This window comes from Macrotis lagotis, chromosome 7 (genome assembly GCF_037893015.1).
Source record: "Macrotis lagotis isolate mMagLag1 chromosome 7, bilby.v1.9.chrom.fasta, whole genome shotgun sequence".
NCBI lineage: Eukaryota > Metazoa > Chordata > Mammalia > Peramelemorphia > Peramelidae > Macrotis > Macrotis lagotis.
Window position 1 is genome coordinate 207,708,870 of NC_133664.1, and position 6,208 is coordinate 207,715,077.

The 6,208-nt window shown below is 36.2% G+C and overlaps 1 pseudogene; it reads left to right on the forward strand.

Moving 5' to 3' along the window:
• Positions 1 to 4,339: 4,339 nt before the first annotated feature.
• On the forward strand, positions 4,340 to 4,971 carry LOC141493977 (G patch domain-containing protein 11-like; annotated as a pseudogene).
• Positions 4,972 to 6,208: the final 1,237 nt, after the last annotated feature.

The window sequence follows — 6,208 nt, forward strand, 5'->3', positions numbered from 1 at the left end:
TCTGCTGGGGGGAGGAGAAATAGAAAAGTAATCAAAAGTCAATCAAGAAACTCAAAAGCCATAATATTTAGAGTCCATTTAGTATAGGGGCAAACTACAATGCTTAGTGAGAGTGCAGAACATTTGAATTATGCTCAATAAATGAAGAACCCAAAGCAATTTTGTCATCATGTACTATGAACCATTTGGATTGAAGAGAAGTGGATGAGTATGAGAGATAGAACATCTGGCACAAAGGCTAGTAATGTTGGCAGACTTCAGTTATCCAAACATCTAGTGGAAAATTTTCTTTTCCAAAAGCAGAGTAGCTAATAACTTTTTATTTTGGGGGGAAAGCAGTGGGGTTAAGTGATTTGCCTAAGGTCACACAGCTAGGTAATTACGAAGTGTCTGAGGCTGTATTTTAAATCAAGTCCTCCTGACTCCAGGGCCGGTGCTCTATCCACTGCACTACCTAGCTGCCTCTAGCTAATAATTTCTTGACTTGCCTCTGTGATAATGAAAGCCTTAAAAAGATAAAGGATACCATAAAGGGAAATTCTCTCCTGGATCTGATTAACTCAACAAGGAAAAATTGATTGGTAGAAGTAAGGGAAATGATTGAAATGTGTGTGTGTGTGTGTGTGTGTGTGTGTGTGATGGGAAGTTTTCAAGAATGAAATTCTGAAGAAACAAATGGAAATAATTCTGATAAAAAGTAACAGGGAACTTACCAACATAGATTTTAAAAAAACAGGAATTAAAAATGAAAGCAAGGTTCAGATAATACAAGATGATGATAGGAGCATGCTGTGATCCTTTAAAAACTATGTCAGGGGGCAGCTAGGTAGTGTAGTGGATAGAGCACCGGCCCTGGAGTCAGGAGTACCTGGGTTCAAATCCGGTCTCAGACACTTAATAATTACCTAGCTGTGTGGCCTTGGGCAAGCCACTTAACCACATTTGCCTTGCAAAAAAAAACACCTAAAAATAAAAAACTATGTTACAAGAATTTAAGTTCAGTATGAGGTGAGACTATCAACAAAAGTTAAGGTCAACAAAAGGGATTTTTAAAAACTATACTGGCCAAAAATATTTATAGCAGCCCTGTTTGTGGTGGAAAAGAATTGGAAATCAAATGAATGTCCTTCAATTGGAGAATGGCTTAGCAAACTGTGGTATATGTATGCCATGGAACACTATTGTTCTATTAGAAACCAGGAGGGATGGAATTTCAGGGAAGCCTGGAGGGATTTGCATGAACTGATGCTGAGTGAGATGAGCAGAACCTGAAAAACACTGTATACCCTAACAGCAACATGGGGGTGATGTTCAACCTTGAAGGACTTGCTCGTTCCATCAGTGCAACAATTGGGAACGATTTTGGGCTGTCTGCAAAGGAGAGTGCCATATGTATCCAGATGAAGAGCAGTGGAGTTTGACCAAAGTTCAAGGACTATTCCCTTTAATTTAGGAAAAAACAGATATTTTATTGTCTGATCTTGTTATCTCTTAGACTTTTTGTCTCTTCCTTAAGGATATGATTTCTCTCTCATCACATCCAATTTGGATCAATGTACAACATGGAAACAAAGTAAAGACTGTCAGATTGCTTTCCGTGGGGGGGGGGAAGTAAGATGGTGGGGGGATTGTAAAACTCAAATAATATCTTTAATTTAAAAAAAAAGAGGGTCATAGAAGGGTTGGCTAGGTGGCACAGTGGATGAAGTACTGGCCCTGGAGTCAGGAGTACCTAAGTTCAAGTCCTACCTCAGACAATAATTACCTAGCTGTGTGGCCTTGGGTAAAAAGAGGGTCATAGAATCTAGATTGACCAGTCCTGCTCAGACTATATGCTAAGTATTATATCCAGATCTGAGCATTACAGATTAGGAAAGAAACTGACAACAAGTGTGTTTAAAGTTGAGTTATGGGAATGGTGAGGGAACTGAAGATCAGATAGAACAAGGATTAGATTTAAAAAATATCAATGTCAATGAAATCACAGGTTTGTATTACATACAAACATACATACATACATACATATCATTTGTTATTCAGTTGTGTCTGACTCTTTGTGACCCTATTTGAGGTTTTTCGTGATTTTTCATTTTCCAAAGATTTGCTATTTCCTTTTCCAGACTATTTGACAGATGATAAAACTGAGGCAGGCAGGGTTGGGTGGCTTGCCCAGAGTCACACAGCTAGCAAGTTTCTTAGGAAGGATTTGAACTTGGGAAGATGAGTCTTCCTGATTCCGGGCTCAGTGCTCTGGCCACTGCTGCCACCTAACTACCCACATACAAACACACATACATATGCATAAACACAGAAGTATTGTGAAACTCAGATTCAAAAATGGGTGCAAAAGCACTCTACAAACCACTAAATAAATGTCAGTTGTATTAATTATTATTATCATAATTATTAGTATTATTAACCCATGGTCAATAAGGCCCCAATCTGGTGATTTCATTCCTTGAACCTTCTGCTACTTTCCTGCCAAACTCAAGCAATGTTTATAAAACAGTACAGGAAGGTACTGATAAATAATGTTCTCAAAAAAGTATTCAGTGACTCTTAAATTTATATTCTTTATTAATGTTTTTTTCTATTTAGGCAATCAAGAAAACAATAAATTAAGCCCAGATTCACAATAACTACTGACTTCTGATATATAAAATGCTTAAACTGAAAATTTAGCAATGTATTTTTGCAAAGTAGTCAGAGTTGGCTCCAACACATCCCTGTTACTATAAATACATAGATATGTATGCATACATATATACAGATTATGAGTATGTATACACATATATGCTGTGTATACATGCATGTAATCTGTGTATATGCATGCACACACATGCATGCATATATATATATATATATATATATATATGTATATCCCATGATACTATCTTTCTGGATTTTAGTTTCCTGATGTATAAAATTATGGGACAGGACTAAATGATTCTTAGGTCTCTTCCAGCTGTATTAGTTTATGATTCTCACTACTAGTGAAGGCCTGATAGTACAATAGACTCCATAATCAATAGCTGAATAATTAATCCCACTGTAAATTAAAGGTATTTTAAAGGAATTTTCAATATAAAAGTATTTCCATCCCAAATAAAGTGAAATTGGACAATCCAAAAATAAACTGTACTGGCAAAGACAATTTTAAAGGGTTTGTGAGGGGAAATATCCACATTCAGAGAAGAAACTATGGAGTCTGAATGCAGACCAAAGCTAACTGTTTTCAATTTTTAAAATTTGTTTTATGGTTTTTTTCTATCAATTTCTCTCATTTCTCTCATAAAATCTGTTTTATGTTTTTTCTTTCTGTTGACTCTTCTTTCACAACATGATTAATATGGAAGTATATTTATCATGGTTATATACATATACCCTATATTAGACTGCTCTTTGTCAGGGGATGGGGTGGGAAGGGAAGGAGGGAAAAATGTGAAACTCAAAACCTTAAAAAAATGGACAAATTAATTAATTGATTGATTGATTGATAATTAAAGCCATATTGGGGGGATAGAGGAGGATCAAATGAAGGCAAGGAGTTTTGTTTGGGTAAATGGGATTATTGATAACAAGCAAGAGAAACAAGGCAGAACTGTTCATTTCTTGTGTAATGCTCTCTGTGAATTATCCTCAACCTGCACTCACATTCCTGTGAGTTGGATCACAGAGGGCAACTGCCACTCTCCAGTCAAGAGATAGTAGACATCTAAGAAGCATCCATTATATTAAGTAGAGTGCTGGATCTGGAATGAGGTTCAAGTCATACCTCTGATACTTAATGGTTGTGCAGCAAATCAGTTCTCTGAACCTCAGTTTCCTCATCTTTTCAACCTCTAAATATATGACCCTATGAATTCAAAAGTTCCCATCATTGTGTGTATGTGTGTGTGTGTGTCAGACGTGTGGAGCTGGGTAGCTCCTATAAGTACACATCTGTGGGGAAAGAGGATGTTAACTTAGAATACAATGATAGTGAAGGAACAAAAGGAAACACACATGACCAAAGCAATTTTCAGTCCTAGTGTTTCAAGGTCTTGATGACTTTTCTTTCTTTGTGGAGTCCTCATGAAACTCTCTAATGATCAACTTTGATCAGCGGAACTCCCAGCTTAGGGCTGATCCATTCTTGAGTTCATAGCTGGTCCTCTTCTCTACCACAAGTGGATCTCATCCTAGAAATTGCTTCTGCTATTGAGTGACTGTCTTTTTGTATCTTTGTTGTCTAGAAAGTCTGTTGGTATGTTTCCTTTGGATACAATCTGTAGGTATGATTCCCTCTGGTTTAAGCTGCCAGAAAACTAAAGTTGCTGGTTCAGAGTTGAAGGCGAACATGGCAGAAGACTAGGATTATATGTCTGATTTCTTTACTAATATGAAAGAAGTCCGATCATGATTGCCAGTGCTGAGTGAAATCAGAGAGGCTCATCAGCAGGAAGTAAATCTAAAAAATAGGCAATAGAAAAGAAAAGGAAAAGAAAGAAAAAGATGTGATGACATTTTAAAGCATGCTTTAGGTTTTACTTTGCTTCAAAAATTGAGATATTAAAGTGTCTAGACTCCTGGCAAGAGTGGTAATGCTTATGTATAACTATGTCAGATTGTTTGCTGTCTTGGGGAAGAGGGAAGGGAGAGAGGAGAGAAAGAGAGAAAAGTGTGGAACTCAAAATCTTTCAAAAAATAAATGTTGAAAATTGTCTTTACATGATATTAGAAAAAATAAAATACTATTAAATAAAAAAAGTAGTGATAGTATCATTGAAACCACTCCTCTGAGTAGCAAAACAGGAAGAAAGGGCATTTGTCATGAGACCTTAATCAAAAAGAAAGCTGAGGAAGAACTGGAAAATTACAGAAGAAAGACTCATTTGAGAAACTAAACTGAAGTCAAAGCTGTAGATGAGTTTCATTTGTGACTCGAGTAAACAAGAACTTAAGCTTGAAGATGATCTCATAAGAACCTGAGAGCCTGATACTATATAGACATGCAGAATGATGTTTAAGTATACAGAACCATGACACTCTCATATCTAAAAAAGAATAATGAAAGGATGAATACAGATCAAGGAGAGGAGAAGCAAAAAAGGAACAGATGAAATATAGATGGAACAATGGAAATTTGAAAAAGGTTGACTAGTTTTTTAAAGAAAACATTGCTATTGCATTGGATGGGCAATAACTCATGAATATGAAGATTTATCTTTCAGTTCCCTTGAGCCAACTTTTATAGATCATTTCTAATTTTTCTCTATTAAAAGAGAGCAACAAAAAGCCCTCAGAAATATACAGATGTTATTATCAACATATTATCATCTCATCATCTGTGACTCTATAAACTCAGGATCAGGGGAATAAAATCTGAAACTTCATATACTTCTCATTTGTTAAAGTAAATGACAATTATTTCTAGGTTACCCCATTGTTATCTTTGAGGCAAAGATCTTGTTTCTGATTCATAGCGGAAATTGTTTCTACAACATGGAAATATTCTCTCTTCTTGTAGAGGCTATGAACCCAAGGAAAAGCCAGATCTGTTCTCTTAGTGGTGGGATGTGTATGTGTTTGTGTCTATCCCTGAATGGGTTACCCCCTAAAGCCATGTGATTACATACCCAAGACTTGCTGAAGTGACATTCTCTCTCATTCAAGATCAAGAGCTGTAAAAAGACATCTGTGAAGGTCAAGTGCTAGGATCTTTCTCAGGGTAAAGATGCTTAGCACCGGCAAATGCTAAGAGAAAAACTGTTGGGCATATAAGACCACAATATATACTTCTCCAATGAAATTTTTTCTTGGCCCCTACATAGTAAAAGGTAAACTTCATGGAGAGCTGAAGCTACACTTAGCTTCTGTTGTAGAATGAATAGTACCCCAAGACTGGAGCAAAAACAAAGAAAACAAAAAGGATGGTTATCCATACTTTGCCCATTTCTAGTAAAGCAGGTGTTTTTTCTGCCTATTATGGGTTACAGATCCTAGATACCACTAAAGTGCAATAGTAAAACAGAAATGACTACCAAATCTAAATAATTGTTGCAAGACAAAGGAAATTGAACAAACACTTTGACCTTGTGAATTCCTCCAAAGACCATCAAACAACAGGATATTCCACAATGTTTCAAGAGCTTTATTGAAATTGGAAAGAAGTTAGAAAGGAACACATTGCTGAATTTTAACAGCTCTGCCATGAAGATAGTTAGCA